The sequence below is a fragment of the Mustela lutreola genome, chromosome 7, assembly GCF_030435805.1.
Source record: "Mustela lutreola isolate mMusLut2 chromosome 7, mMusLut2.pri, whole genome shotgun sequence".
NCBI classification, from domain to species: Eukaryota; Metazoa; Chordata; class Mammalia; order Carnivora; family Mustelidae; genus Mustela; species Mustela lutreola.
This window is the reverse complement of record NC_081296.1, coordinates 29,960,937-29,978,189: the sequence shown is the minus strand read 5'-3', so window position 1 is coordinate 29,978,189 and position 17,253 is coordinate 29,960,937. Positions and strand designations below refer to the sequence as shown.

Genomic DNA, 17,253 nt, shown 5'->3' with positions numbered 1-17,253 from the left:
CACATCTGTCAGAATGGCTAAAAATAAAACACAGGAAATAAAAGATTTTTTGCAAAGACTGAGAGAAAGGAGAACCTCCTTACATTATTGTTGGGAATGCAAACTGGTGCAGCCAATCTGGAAAATAGTATGGAGGTTCCTCAAAATGTTCAAAATAGAGCTACTAGAATCCAGCCAGTGCACTAGAACATTTACACTACTACTACATTTACACAAAGGATACAAAAGGATCCAAAATATACAAAAGGATACAAAAAAGGATAAGGATACAAATATACTGATACAAAAATACTACAATTTTACCCAAAAAATCGTACAATTTTATGCAATACTTATAAATTACGAGCAACATTTTTCATAGAACTACAATAATCCTGAAATTAATATAAAACCAAAAAAGACCCCAGATAGTCAAAGCAATTTTGAAAAAAGAAAAACAAAACTGGAGCCAAGGATGCAAAAATAGGGATACAAAAGGATACAAAAATACTGATTCAAAGGGGCACATGTACCCCATTTTTACAGCAATGTTATCCCCAATAGCCAAATTATGGAAAGAACCCAAACCTCCACTGGCTAATGAATGGATAAAGAAAATGTGGTGTAGGGAGGAGTCAAGATGGCGGAGAAGTAGCAAGCTGAGACTGCTTCAGCTAGCCGGAGATCAGCTAGATAGCTTATCTAAAGATTGCAAACACCTGAAAATCCATCGGCAGATCGAAGAGAAGAAGAACAGCAATTCTGGAAACAGAAAAACAACCACTTTCTGAAAGGTAGGACCGGCGGAGAAGTGAATCCAAAGCGACGGGAAGATAGACCCCGGGGGGAGGGGCCGGCTCCCGGCAAGCGGCGGAGCAACCGCGCACAAAATCAGGACTTTTAAAAGTCTGTTCCGCGGAGGGACATCGCTCCAGAGGCTAAACCGGAGCGAAGCCCACGCGGGGTCAGCGTGGCCTCAGGTCCCGCAGGGTCACAGAAGGATCGGGGGTGTCTGAGTGTCGCAGAGCTTGCGGGTATTGGAACGGGAAAGCCGGCTACAGAGACAGAGCCGACAGTAAGCTCGCAGCTCGGTGTTACCTTGAACCGGTCGCAGGCTCGGTGAGCTCGGAGCGCGGCCGGAGGTCAGGCAGACGGGAGTAACTGGGCGCTGTTCTCTGAGGGCGCACTGAGGAGTGGGGCCCTGGGCTCTCGGCTCCTCCGGGCCGGAGACCAGGAGGCCGCCATTTGTATTCCCGTCCTCTGGAACTCTACGGAAAGCGCTCAGGGAACAAAAGCTCCTGAAAGCAAACCCGAGCGGATTACTCACCCCGGCCCCGGGTAAGGGCGGTGTAATTCCGCCTGGGGCAAAGACACTTGAAAATCACTACAACAGGCCCCTCCCCCAGAAGATCAACAAGAAATCCAGCCGAGACCAAGCTCACCTACCAAGGAGTGCGGTTTCAATACCAAGGAGAGCAGCAGAATTCCAGAGGAGGAGAAAGCCAAGCACGGAACTCATGGCTTTTTTCCTGTGATTTTTTTTAGTCTTGCAGTTAATTTAATTTTTTCTTTTTCATTTTTTTTTTTTTCTCGCCTTCGGGTAAAATTTTTTTTTTTTTTTTAACTGTTACCTTTTTCTTTTTTAACGATTTTTTACTAGTTTATCTAATATATATATATATTTTTTTACATTTTTCTTAGGTGTTTTCTTTTTTAAAAAAAAATTCTTTTCTTTTTTTTTTTTTTTTTTTTTTTTCTTTTTTCTTTCTTCCTTTTTGAACCTCTTTTTATCCCCTTTCTCCCCACTCACGATTTTGGATCTCTTCTAATTTGGCTAAAGCATATTTTCCTGGGGTTGTTGCCACCCTTTTAGTATTTTACTTGCCCCTTCATTTACTCTTATCTGGACAAAATGACAAGACGTAAAAATTCACCACAAAAAAAAGAACAAGAGGCAGTACCGAAGGCTAGGGACCTAATCAATACAGACATCGGTAATATGTCAGATCTAGAGTTCAGAATGACAATTCTCAAGGTTCTAGCCGGGCTCGAAAAAGGCATGGAAGATATTAGAGAAACCCTCTCGAGAGATATAAAAGCCCTTTCTGGAGAAATAAAAGAACTAAAATCTAACCAAGTTGAAATCAAAAAAGCTATTAATGAGGTGCAATAAAAAATGGAGGCTCTCACTGCTAGGATAAATGAGGCAGAAGAAAGAATTAGTGATATAGAAGACCAAATGACAGAGAATAAAGAAGCTGATCAAAAGAGGGACAAACAGCTACTGGACCACGAGGGGAGAATTCGAGAAATAAGTGACACCATAAGACGAAACAACATTAGAATAATTGGGATTCCAGAAGAAGAAGAAAGTGAGAGGGGAGCAGAAGGTATACTGGAGAGAATTATTGGGGAGAATTTCCCCAATATGGCAAAGGGAACAAGCATCAAAATTCAGGAGGTTCAGAGAATGCCCCTCAAAATAAATAAGAATAGGCCCACACCCCGTCACATAATAGTAAAATTTACAAGTCTCAATGACAAAGAGAAAATCCTGAAAGCAGCCCGGGAAAAGAAGTCTGTAACATACAATGGTAAAAATATTAGATTGGCAGCTGACTTATCCACAGAGACCTGGCAGGCCAGAAAGAGCTGGCATGATATTTTCAGAGCACTAAACGAGAAAAACATGCAGCCAAGAATACTATATCCAGCTAGGCTATCATTGAAAATAGAAGGAGAGATTAAAAGCTTCCAGGACAAACAACAACTGAAAGAATTTGCAAATACCAAACCAGCTCTACAGGAAATATTGAAAGGGGTCCTCTAAGCAAAGAGAGAGCCTACAAGTGGTAGATCAGAAAGGAACAGAGACCATATACAGTAACAGTCACCTTACAGGCAATACAATGGCACTAAATTCATATCTCTCAATAGTTACCCTGAATGTGAATGGGCTAAATGCCCCTGTCAAAAGACACAGGGTATCAGAATGGATAAAAAAACAAAACCCATCTATATGTTGCCTCCAAGAAACACATTTTAAGCCCGAAGACACCTCCAGATTTAAAGTGAGGGGGTGGAAAAGAATTTACCATGCTAATGGACATCAGAAGAAAGCAGGAGTGGCAATCCTTATATCAGATCAATTAGATTTTAAGCCAAAGACTGTAATAAGAGATGAGGAAGGACACTATATCATACTCAAAGGGTCTGTCCAACAAGAAGATTTAACAATTTTAAATATCTATGCCCCCAACGTGGGAGCAGCCAACTATATAAACCAATTAATAACAAAATCAAAGAAACACATAAACAACAATACAATAATAGTAGGGGACTTTAATATTCCCCTCACTGAAATGGACAGGTCATCCAAGCAAAAGATCAGCAAGGAAATAAAGGCCTTAAATGACACACTGGACCAGATGGACATCACAGATATATTCAGAATATTTCATCCCAAAGCAACAGAATACACATTCTTCTCTAGTGCACATGGTACATTCTCCAGAATAGATCACATCCTCGGTCCTAAATCAGGACTCAACCGGTATCAAAAGATTGGGATCATTCCCTGCATATTTTCAGACCACAATGCTCTAAAGCTAGAACTCAACCACAAAAGGAAGTTTGGAAAGAACCCAAATACATGGAGACTAAACAGTATCCTTCTAAAGAATGAATGGGTCAACCGGGAAATTAAAGAAGAATTGAAAAAAATCATGGAAACAAATGATAATGAAAATACAACGGTTCAAAATCTGTGGGACACAACAAAGGCAGTCCTGAGAGGAAAATATATAGCGGTACAAGCCTTTCTCAAGAAACAAGAAAGGTCTCAGGTACACAACCTAACCCTACACCTAAAGGAGCTGGAGAAGGAACAAGAAAGAAACCCTAAGCCCAGCAGGAGAAGAGAAATCATAAAGATCAGAGCAGAAATCAATGAAATAGAAACCAAAAAAACAATAGAACAAATCAACGAAACTAGGAGCTGGTTCTTTGAAAGAATTAATAAAATTGATAAACCCCTGGCCCGACTTATCAAAAAGAAAAGAGAAAGGACCCAAATAAATAAAATAATGAATGAAAGAGGAGAGATCACAACTAACACCAAGGAAATACAAACTATTATAAGAACATACTATGAGCAACTCTACGGCAATAAATTTGACAATCTGGAAGAAATGGATGCATTCCTAGAAACATATAAACTACCACAACTGAACCATGAAGAAATAGAAAGCCTGAACAGACCCATAACCAGTAAGGAGATTGAAACAGTCATTAAAAATCTCCAAACAAACAAAAGCCCAGGGCCAGACGGCTTCCCGGGGGAATTCTACCAAACATTTAAAGAAGAACTAATTCCTATTCTCCTGAAACTGTTCCAAAAAATAGAAATGGAAGGAAAACTTCCAAACTCATTTTATGAGGCCAGCATCACCTTGATCCCAAAACCAGACAAGGATCCCACCAAAAAAGAGAGCTATAGACCGATATCCTTGATGAACACAGATGCGAAAATACTCAACAAAATACTAGCCAATCGGATTCAACAGTACATTAAAAAGATTATTCACCACGACCAAGTGGGATTTATTCCAGGGCTGCAAGGTTGGTTCAACATCCGCAAATCAGTCAATGTGATACAACACATCAATAAAAGTAAAAACAAGAACCATATGATACTCTCAATAGATGCTGAAAAAGCATTTGACAAAGTACAACATCCCTTCCTGATCAAAACTCTTCAAAGTGTAGGGATAGAGGGCACATACCTCAATATCATCAAAGCCATCTATGAAAAACCCACCGCAAATATCATTCTCAATGGAGAAAAACTGAAAGCTTTTCCGCTAAGGTCAGGAACACGGCAGGGATGTCCATTATCACCACTGCTATTCAACATCGTACTAGAGGTCCTAGCCTCAGCAATCAGACAACAAAAGGAAATTAAAGGCATCCAAATCGGCAAAGAAGAAGTCAAATTATCACTCTTCGCAGATGATATGATACTATATGTGGAAAACCCAAAAGACTCCACTCCAAAACTGCTAGAACTTATACAGGAATTCAGTAAAGTGTCAGGATATAAAATCAATGCACAGAAATCAGTTGCATTTCTCTACACCAACAGCAAGACAGAAGAAAGAGATATTAAGGAGTCAATCCCATTTACAATTGCATCCAAAACCATAAGATACCTAGGAATAAACCTAACCAAAGAGACACAGAATCTATACTCAGAAAACTATAAAGTACTCATGAAAGAAATTGAGGAAGACACAAAGAAATGGAAAAATGTTCCATGCTCCTGGATTGGAAGAATAAATATTGTGAAAATGTCTATGCTACCTAAAGCAATCTACACATTTAATGCAATTCCTATCAAAGTACCATCCATCTTTTTCAAAGAAATGGAACAAATAATTCTAAAATTTATATGGAACCAGAAAAGACCTCGAATAGCCAAAGGGATATTGAAAAAGAAAGCCAACGTTGGTGGCATCACAATTCCGGACTTCAAGCTCTATTACAAAGCTGTCATCATCAAGACAGCATGGTACTGGCACAAAAACAGACACATAGATCAATGGAACAGAATAGAGAGCCCAGAAATAGACCCTCAACTCTATGGTCAACTAATCTTCGACAAAGCAGGAAAGAATGTCCAATGGAAAAAAGACAGCCTTTTCAATAAATGGTGCTGGGAAAATTGGACAGCCACATGCAGAAAAATGAAATTGGACCATTTCCTTACACCACACACAAAAATAGACTCAAAATGGATGAAGGACCTCAATGTACGAAAGGAATCCATCAAAATCCTTGAGGAGAACACGGGCAGCAACCTCTTCGACCTCTGCCGCAGCAACATCTTCCTAGGAACAACGCAAAAGGCAAGGGAAGCAAGGGAAAAAATGAACTACTGGGATTTCATCAAGATCAAAAGCTTTTGCACAGCAAAGGAAACAGTTAACAAAATCAAAAGACAACTGACAGAATGGGAGAAGATATTTGCAAACGACATATCAGATAAAGGACTAGTGTCCAGAATCTATAAAGAACTTAGCAAACTCAACACCCAAAGAACAAATAATCCAATCAAGAAATGGGCAGAAGACATGAACAGACATTTCTGCAAAGAAGACATCCAGATGGCCAACAGACACATGAAAAAGTGCTCCATATCACTTGGCATCAGGGAAATACAAATCAAAACCACAATGAGATATCACCTCACACCAGTCAGAATGGCTAAAATCAACAAGTCAGGAAATGACAGATGCTGGCGAGGATGCGGAGAAAGGGGAACCCTCCTACACTGTTGGTGGGAATGCAAGCTGGTGCAGCCACTCTGGAAAACAGCATGGAGGTTCCTCAAAATGTTGAAAATAGAACTGCCCTATGACCCAGCAATTGCACTATTGGGTATTTACCCTAAAGATACAAATGTAGTGATCCAAAGGGACACATGCACCCGAATGTTTATAGCAGCAATGTCCACAATAGCCAAACTATGGAAAGAACCTAGATGTCCATCAACAGATGAATGGATCAAGAAGATGTGGTATATATACACAATGGAATACTATGCAGCCATCAAAAGAAATGAAATCTTGCCATTTGCAACAACATGGATGGAACTAGAGCGTATCATGCTTAGCGAAATAAGTCAAGCAGAGAAAGACAACTATCATATGATCTCCCTGATATGAGGAAGTGGTGATGCAACATGGAGGCTTAAGTGGGTAGAAGAATAAATGAAACAAGATGGGATTGGGAGGGAGACAAACCATAAGTGACTCTTAATCTCACAAAACAAACTGAGGGTTGCCGGGGGGAGGGGGTTGGGGAGAAGGGGGTGGGATTATGGACATTGGGGAGGGTATGTGATTTGGTGAGTGCTGTGAAGTGTGTAAACCTGGTGATTCACAGACCTGGGGATAAAAATATATGTATATAAAAAATATATGTTTATAAAAAATAAAAAAAAAAAAAAAAAAAAAAAAAAAAAAAAAAAGAAAATGTGGTGTATATATTTAATGGCTTATTACTCGGCCATCAAAAAGAATGAAATCTTGCCATTTTCAATGATGTGGTGTTGCTAGAGTGTATTATACTAAGCAAAATAAGTCAGTCAGAGAAAGACAAATATTATATGACTTCCAAAATCAAATGTGGAGTTTAAGAAAACAAACAAACAGATGAACATAGAGTGAGGGGCAAAATGAGGAGGAAGTAAACCATGAGAGACTTTAATATAGAGAACAAACTGAGAACTGCTGGGCCATGAGGTAAGTGGATGATGTGCTTTAAGAAGGGCATTTGTTGTGGGGAGTACTATACGGGCACTTGCAAATGATAACTCACTAAATTCTACTCTTGAAACCAATATCACAGTATATGTTAACTAAAATTTAAATACAAACTTTTAAAAATGATGTAATTGACTAAAAACATTATGTTTTTATTTTAAAAGTAAAAATTGCTCAAAAAGTAAAAAGAAATAGATGAAAGAAAGAATTAAATGAAAAAGATATATTTTTATGAAAATATGTTTCATGTTCATGGACTGAAGGCATAGTATTGCTAAAATGTCTTTATGACCCAAAAGGATCTTCACATTTAATGTAATTTCTATCATAATTAAAATTACATATTTTTTTCACAGAAAAAAAATCCTGAATTTATAAGGAACAGAAAAAATATCTCAGAAAACCAAAGAAATCTTGAAGACGCATAAAAAGCTATACATAAGCCAATGGACATAATAGAGTGCCCAGAAATAAATTCACAAACATAGACAAAGGTAATGTACCCTTCAAAAAGGGCACCATTCATATAAAATAAGAAAAATATAGTATCTTCAATAAATGGTGCTAGGGAAATTAGGTATCTTCATACAAAGGAATAAAATGGGACCCATATGTTTCAACATTCACATAACCAATTCTTTTTTTTAATTTTTACTTATTTTTTAAACAGAATTTATTGTAACCAATTCTTAGATAAATATTTAAATGTAATACCAGAAGATGCAAAACTTCTGGAGAAAATACAGAGAGGGAGAAACTCCTTGACATTGGAATGTGCAAGGATTTCCTTGTTAAAATAACATTTTAAAAAAACAGGTAACAAAAGCAAAAATAAACAAGTGGGACCACATTAAATCAAAAGCTTCTGCAGAACAAAAGTCATCAATAAAATGAAAAGGGAAAAATATATTTGCAAGCTATATATCTGATAAGGTAATAATATCTAAATTATGTTTTTAAAAACTCCTTCAATGGCAATAAATAGATAATAGGTTGATGATAGGTAGATGGTAGATGGCAGATGGATAAATGGATGATAGATAATAGATGGATGATAGATGAAAGATTATAGATAGAAAATAGAAGATAGATGATTAAGTAGGTAGATGAGAGATGATAGATGATAGATAGATAGATAGATGATAGGATGGATAGGTAGATGATAGATAACAATTAGATAGATAAATAAATCAATATAGATAACCGGAATATACAATTCTCCAAAGAAAACATACAAATTGTCAACAGATATATGGAAAGATGCTTAACATCACTAATCATCAGAGACATGCAAATCAAAACTATGTTGTGATATCATCTCACATGCATTCGAATGGCTATGTTCAGTATACAAATTACAACAGGTCTTGATAAAGAAAGGAAGAAAAAGGGATCCTGGTACATTGCTGGTTGGGATGAAAATTGTCATAGCCATTATGGATAATAGCATAAAGTTTCAATATGGATATATTGAATTTATATATGAATATATACATTTATATGTATATGATTTATATATGAATCTATATATATACATGAAATATATGTATTCATTACATATATATGTAATGATCCAGCAAACCCACTTCTGGGTTTATATTTAAATCAGGATCTAAAAGATGTATCTGCAGTACCATTTATATTGCAGAATCATTCACAATAACCAATAACTCAAATACCCATCAACTTATTAATGGATTAAAATGAAATACATACAATGAAATATTACTCAGCCTTAAAAAAGGAAATACTGTCTTTTGTGACAAAGTGTACATATTGATAAGCTGCTATGCTAAGTGTAATAAGTCATTCACAAAAGAACAAATTCTGTGTGATTCTTCTTATATGTAACATATAAAATACTCGGTGGTATAGAAGTATAAAATAGAATGATAATTTCCAGGGACGTGGGGGAGAGAGATTTGAGTAGTTGTTTGATGGGTGTAAAGTTTTAGTTATACCAGGTGAGTAAGCTCCAGAGACCTGACATACAACATAGTGCCTTTGTTAATAATAAGGTAATGTGTATTTTAAAATGTGTTATGAGAATGCTAAATGTTGCACACACACACACACACACACACATCCAGAACAAATAGACACACATAAATAATACTTTTGGTGGAATGAACATGTTTAGTGACTGTATTGCAGTGATAGTAACATTAATGTATATGTACAAAGTCACCAGATTATATACGTTGATCAAATATAGGGTTTTTTTAATTTGTTTTTTGCTTCATTTTGTTTTGTTTCTGTATAGGACTACCTCAGAAATATTGTGGTTTTGGTTCCAAACTGCTGCAATAAAACTAATATTACAAAAAATTGAATCATTTTTTTCATTTCCCAGTGCATATAAATTTGTGTTTACACTAAATTGTAGTCTCTTCATATGTAATAGCATTTTGTCTTAAAAATGTATATACTCTAATTCAAAAAATACTTTATTGCTAAAAAATGTTGCCATCATCTGAGCTCTCAGTCACAATCACTGATCAGAGATCACCATAACCAATATAATAATAATGACAAAGATTGAAATGTTATAGGAATTATCAAAATGTCCCCCCAAAACACAAGCTAATTACTGTTAGAAAAATGGTACTGATTTACTTGATGAAGTGTGCAACAAACCTTCAATTTGTAATAAAAGAAATATTTGCAAAGCATAAAAAAGGAAAGTTCAATTAAATGAAGTTTGTCTGTGTATCAATTATATATCAGTAAACTTGGAAACATTTTTTTAAAAGACTGATGATTAATGTAACAGCTGGTATAACAGCTATACATAAATGGCTTTATGTTTGGGAAAACAGAAGCCTCTAAAATTTCATGAGGGTTGACTACTGCATAAGGTGCTTTTGTATCTCCTCTGGGTCTCTAACACAGGACATATCAGTGAACAATATTATATCAACACTGGCACTGAATAATAGGTAAATCATAGCAAGGTTTACTATCTATATCAATGACTGTGAGACAGTCAAATTCAACCTACTTTATCAGGAAATTGAAATATTATAGAAAGGTTTAAAATGTTACACTTGCACAGAATAGCACCAGGATTAGATGATAATATTTGTTCATAGCTAGTCAGGCAGCACACTGAGAGATGAATGAGTCTTAAGAACTTGTAAAATAATAACAGCTTGAGATTTCTATTAGTAAGCTAAGTGTCCTAAGGTCAAAGTCTGGGTTTTATCAGTAAGGAAAGTGGTTGCTACTGGGTATTGATAATACCTTTGAGCTCTCAGAGCAACAAAATCCAATAACACAGAAGAGTAAGCAATATGCCTCTAACCAGGGCCTAATTTTCTGAATAAGCACACTATTAGAAACACCTTTAATCTTATTACAGAAAATGTATAATGTTTTATCAAAGTTAAAACTAATACAGATGAAGAAACAACAACTATTTTAAGACTGAAAGTGTTCTTCAGCTTATTTTGACTACAATTTTGATACTTTATGTAACGTCTCAGGAGAGACCATGTTTTCATAAAAGTCAAGGATCTACAATCCTCTAAATTGTTGGAGGTTTGTTTTGTGTGTGTATGTGTAGTACATTGTTTCATTGGTATATTAGGCTGAAATCAGATTCCATCTACTGAAACTGTCTTCCATCTGTTGGCCAATAATACATACCTCAAATATTTGACTTCACTTTGATGGTATTGCAACTTATCCAAGAAGGCTTTAGTCCTGGGAGACTAAGAAATTTAGTAAAGCTAAAGTATCTTTTTTGCTAGCATTTAAGGTATTAACACCTAACAATAAATCAACCAGTGTTGAATTAATACGAAAACTTAAGGTGGAGAAAAAAATTAAGCTTTCTTATAAATGTCTAGAGAATACAGTAGGTGAATCTTTGAATCCCTGGGGAATCAACTGCTACAAAAACCAAAAGCTTCCATAGGAAAACTTAAGCAAGATACTTGACTTCTTAGGTAAAGTTTAAAAAAAAAAAAAAGCTGAACATGTTTATTATGAAAAAAAAAAAAAAATTGACTCCACCACTGTGAGTAAGGAGTGGCAAGGTTGGCTACCACAGGTGTTAGAGGAATTATTTCTCTTACATTATGGACAAATCTGTAAACAAATTACCTTCCTTGTAATTTTTTTTCTTTCTGACAGGGGAGAATTATAAGGTAAATGTCCTTTTAAAATTATGTTGTTTATTTAATCTTTTCCCCTTTATAAAAATTTAAATTCAATTAGCCAATGTATAGGACATTGTTAGTTTTTTTTTTTTAAAGATTTTATTTATTTATTTGACAGAGAGAGAGATCACAAGTAGGCAGAGAGACAGACAGAGAGAGAGATGAGGAGAAGCAGGCTCCCTGCTGAGCAGAGAGCCCTATGCGGGACTCGATCCCAGGCCCCTGGGATCATGACCTGAGCCGAAGGTAGAGGCTTAACGCACTGAGCCACCCAGGCGCCCCGAGTACATTGTTAGTTTTTGATGTAATATTCAGTGATTTATTAGTCATGTATAACACCCGTTGCTCACCACATCACATTCCCTCCTAAATGCCCATCACACCATACCACCTCCTCCAACCCACCTCCATTTTCACAACCTTTAGTTTGTTTCCCAGACTCAGGAGTCTCATATGGGTTGTCTACCTCTCTTATTTCTTCCCCTTCAGTATTCTCTCCCTTCCTCTACTGTCCTCTTCACTATTTCTTATGTTCCACCTATGAGTGAAACCATAACTGTCTTTCTCTGATTGACTTATCTCACTTAGCATAATACTCTCCAGTTCCATCCATGTCAATGTAAATGGTAGATATTCATCTTTCTGATGGCTGAAATTGTATATATCAACCACATCTTCTTTTCTGATTACTTGTTTTATATATTTGAACTAGAAATAGAGAATATGTTCTATATGTGGTCATTTTTTCTTTTATTATAATTTTTAATAATGGAATCAATCCCTTTTATTAAACTGCTATAATTTGTATGGAGGCCCATAAAGAGAGATCAATTTCTTTTGATTTGGGTGTAAACTTATCAGCATTGGGTGACGCTGCCACTTTCCCATCAGAAAGCACATATTTACCAACCTAGATGGCATGTATCTCAGATTCTCCAAAACCACTACATCCATGGTATGGAATATCATATCCTATAGTTTACACAACTAGGCAGCAGTTCCCTTACTGTCTGTTTATGAAGCACATTGACAGACAAGGCATATTCTTCTATGGGATGACCTACTTGCACAGAAACTTCAGAAGAGAAAGAACAGGCAGATGATTGTCCAAAAACACCCATATTTTGGATGTTTTTCTGGGTTAGGCAAAATAAGAAAGGTAAATAGAATTGCAGAATTCATGACTCCAGTACACACACACACACACACACACACACACACACACACACACGGACAAATGTAGGGAAAGATTAAGTTGGGGAAAATAAACAGACATGTAAATTTATCCCATTCCCAGATTTGAGATTCCATTATTTTTGCCCATTTCCCTCAATTTTGCCCATTAGTTTGCAGCATTTGCCAATTATTTCCTCTCTGATTTCCTGGGGCTGGGGAGGATCCTGTTGAGAAGGTGGTGAAGATTCAGTGAGATTGTATCCCTTGCATATTCCTCAGTCTCTTCCTTTTTCCAACATCTTGACTTTCCAGTAGTTACTTACTGACTTCACATTACAGTTTGCCTTCTTGTTTGTTTATGGCCCCAAATAATTATATAAATTATATGAATTAATATGAATTATTCACAATATTTTTGTGAATAATTATAGGTGGACAGCTAAAACTGCATAACACAAATTTTGTCTTATATTCTACATATTTTTCCAGAACTGGATAGCTGCCACAAATATCTGAGAAACTATCTGTTCTTACCATTAACTTGCTTTTTCTCCCACTTCCATTGAATTCCTGGAAACAAATCCCATAAAAATGGAGAGATTCAGTGATCTATTATAATTTTCACATGGATTTATATATTTAAATTCATAAAATGCCTGAGTGAAAATCAGTGGAGGAGTCATCCAGCTTCTGAATACAGTATTTAACTTCTCCCTACTCATCTTGTATAGAAATATTTCTTGTATAGAAATATTTCTATATTTCAGAAATATAGAAATATTCAGCCCCTCATATTGGGTCTCCAGGGTGCAAAGAACAGCCTGAGTTGTTGCGGGAAGTGTATAGTTGGAATCCTGAGAACTTGTTATTCACTCCCTGATGTGGGGGTTGCCATTTTGCTTCCATTATGACTTTATCATTAGTGAAAGAATGTCAACTGAAGGCAAAAATCCATGTACCAGCCAGTATGCATCCCCTGTATAGGGCATTAAATTGAAAACAAACTGCAGAGCAACTCAGGAAATTTTTGTGGCTATCTCCAGAGTACTTGAATTCTAAGAATAGCTTAGTTGGGGAAAAGAACATATGGACTTTTACCATTTTTCCGTTCTTGCAACAATCTTCAATACATTCTAAAAGGCATTTGAATTGCTGGAGTTAAAAAAGAATAGGGCTGATACATTGTATACTGAAATAAAAAAATAAGTTGATTTCTCTGGTGCTGTATTTCTAATTTTGCCATTTAGTAGCATAACTGTTTTTTATTTCAGTTTCTTTCTTTCTTTCTTTCTTTCTTTCTTTCTTTCTTCTTTTTTCCAATTTACTGGGGCAATCACCGTCCAATCTGATGCTTTCATTCGGATACAATTACTTATCTAAATTTTCAATGACTACATCTTCTTTTTTATTGTATCTGCTTTCAAAGCTATATTTTCTTAATCTAGGACACTTCTACAACACTTTCTGAGAATGGCACGTATGCTAGTGTCAGCATAATTTTTATATTATCATAAAATATGACCCAAGCCATGGCGTTCTCATTATAGATCTATTTGATCTCAAAAATTCTAACTCGAGTTGGCATTCTTAAACCCTTGTGATAAAGTGCATTGGAGTTTGGGAAGATTCAGCAAAGTTAGTCTGGATAGCTCTCATGTGTCCCTAGTGTAGAATGTCAGAAAGTACTCTTCTTCAGTAATCTTTACTTAAGAGGAAAGGAGTAGGAGAGTAGTCAAAGTTGAAAACTGTACCTCTATTTTTATTTTTTGAGGAATCTCCACATTGTTTTCCAAAGTGGCTGCACCAACTTGTATTCCCACCAACAGTGTTAACAGAACTCCCCTTTCAGCACATCCTCCCCAACACTTGTTGTTTTCTGTACTGTTAATTTTGGCCATTCTAACTGGTATAAGGTGGTATCTCAATGTGGTTTTGATTTGAATTTCCCTGATGGCTAATGGTGATGAACATTTTTTTTTTGATTTTTTATTTTTTATAAACATATATTTTTTATAAACATATATTTTTATCCCCAGGTCTGTGAATCACCAGGTTTACACACTTCACAGCACTCACCAAATCACATACCCTCCCCAATGTCCATAATCCCACCCCCTTCTCCCCAACCCCCTCCCCCCGGCAACCCTCAGTTTGTTTTGTGAGATTAAGAGTCACTTATGGTGATGAACATTTTTTTGTGTGTGTCTCAGCCATTTGTATGTCTTCTTTCGAGAAGTGTCTGTTCATGTCTTCTGTCCACTTCTGCCCACATGATTAAAAATAGAGCTACCCTATGACCTTGCAATTGCACTACTGGGTATTTACCCCAAAGATACAGATGTAGTGAAAATAAGGGCCAAATATAACCCAATGTTCATAGCAGCAATGGCCACAGTCGCCAAATTGTGGAAAGAGTCAAGATGCCCTTCAACAGATGAATGGATAAAGAAAATATGGTCCATATATACAATAGAATATTAGGTAGCCATGATAAAGGATGAATACCCAAATTTGTATCAACATGGACGGGACTGGAGGAGATTATGCTGAATGAAATAAGTCAAGCAGAGAAAGTCAATTATCATATGGTTTCACTTACTTGTGGAGCATAAGGAATAGCATGGAGGACAATAGGAGAAGGAAAGGAAAAGTGAATTGGGGGAACTCAGAGGGGGAGAAGAAGTATGAGAGACTGTGAACTTTGAGAAACAAAATTAGAGTTTTCGAGGGGAGGGGGATGGGAGTTTGGGTGAGCCTGGTGGTTGGTGCTAAGGATGCATGTATTGCATTGACCACTGGGTGTGGTGCTTAAACAACGAATCACTGAAACGATCACTGAAAAAAATAAAATTAAATTAAATGTTAAAAAAAGAGGAAAAATAAAACTGCATCTCTTGGGAACTACTCCTAAACAGTAAATAATATACCAAGAAGCTTCTAATTTCATTGTTACATCCACGGGAAAACAAATGTCTCACTCTCAATCTTTTGTCCACAGTTGTCAGGAGACTTGAATATTCATAATCTGAAAATGACCCATACTTTGAAAACATGAAATAATATAATGGTTGATTTTGTCTACTTGGTCATTTAGACCCAAGCTAATATTGCAGCATAGAAATTCCAAATGAATCATAAAACTCTTTCAGCTTTCAGTTAAAGCAAGCTCAGGTAAAAAATGAAATTATTCTGTTCAAGAGCCCATCATATACATGACCCTGGGAGAAAAGGAATGCATAATGATAGTCACATTGTTTGAAAATGGACTTAAATGTCCCAGAGGTAAGTCTTCCCTATTTCCCTATCCCAATTTGGAATTTTTTAGTTACCAAAGGTAGTTAACTAGCCCTAATTCATGTAATGGTGCATATCATGCCAGTCAGATTACTGCAATACACAATATTTTTAAAAAGTGGAGTATAATTTCCCAAAAAAATATGGTAATGAGGAACCAAAATGGAGTTAGTATAAGAGTATTTCTAACTTGAGAAGAGATAGGAAGATGTGGATGAACAAGTTTTACACAGGAGATTTATTATCAGAAGCCCATCATTAGAATTTCTACTAGTAAAGCTAAGAACCCCTTCTTCCACTTCACAATCTGGGATTATCACTTCTCCAGGGCCCCTATGTAATCCTAGCATGATTTTTATATTATCATATCTCCCCAAGACATCATAATTCACTCAAATCATGGTACCCCCTCCACCTAGACTTCTTTGTACTGAAAACTCTTACTGTGGACGGAATTCTCAATCTGATCCCAAGTGAACTGGATATATAATAAATTCAGTGCAGGACAACTGTGTAGTTAATGGTGCCCCAGGTGAAGTGAGTGAAATGGTTCTCTTCTCCATTTATCTTTGTCTTTGCACACAGGGTTGGGACAGTAGTCAAAGATGAAAAATATATATCTCATATATGCATTGTTCATGTGCTCCTCTGTGGTTTCTACATTAGGGATATTGGTTGTCCTTACTCAAAAAAGACCACATTCCTTTGACTATAATCCAGAGGTTCACTAAATATAGTCAAGTTGGAGCAAATAAAGTACCTTGGTCAGGGGCATTTATGCAGAAACAATATGTTACTCTTAACCAGTCTTTATAACTTCCTGTATCTTCCAGATGCCAGAGCAGAAAAAAAAAATGGCATTACTCATAGCGTATGTTTTCTTCCTGAAATAAACCTAATAATGCCATGTGATAATAAGAAGCTATATATCAGGTATCAGATTGCTTATGATTCTATTCAAACTCAGGTATTATGGCCAAAGCATATGCCTTAATCTCAAACTTCTGGGTGCAAATTCCAAGGTACTTAAATTGTGAGTTGCTCATTTATGATCCACATTATTTCACAGCACCTTAGAAAACTCAAAATAATCTAACAGAAATACATTTATCTGCATGTGAATTTAGATCCACCCCAATAATGTGTCATAAAAACAATACCAATGAACTACAAGGTTTTCAGCTTGAATCATAACAAAACTTCAGGTATAAATTTCTCCTGAAGATATTGCATCTCCTGAAAATATTACATAGGTAAATCACCCATGGAGAAACATTAGCCATCAAAATATCCATGTTCCCTTAAAGAATGAACCT

The 17,253-nt window shown here is 36.2% G+C and overlaps 1 non-coding gene across 1 annotated transcript; it reads right to left on the bottom strand.

Moving 5' to 3' along the window:
* Positions 1-16,264: 16,264 nt before the first annotated feature.
* LOC131837666 (small nucleolar RNA SNORD115) lies at positions 16,265-16,345 on the bottom strand. Its single transcript, XR_009356261.1, has one exon. It is a non-coding gene; the product is annotated as a small nucleolar RNA SNORD115 (small nucleolar RNA).
* Positions 16,346-17,253: the final 908 nt, after the last annotated feature.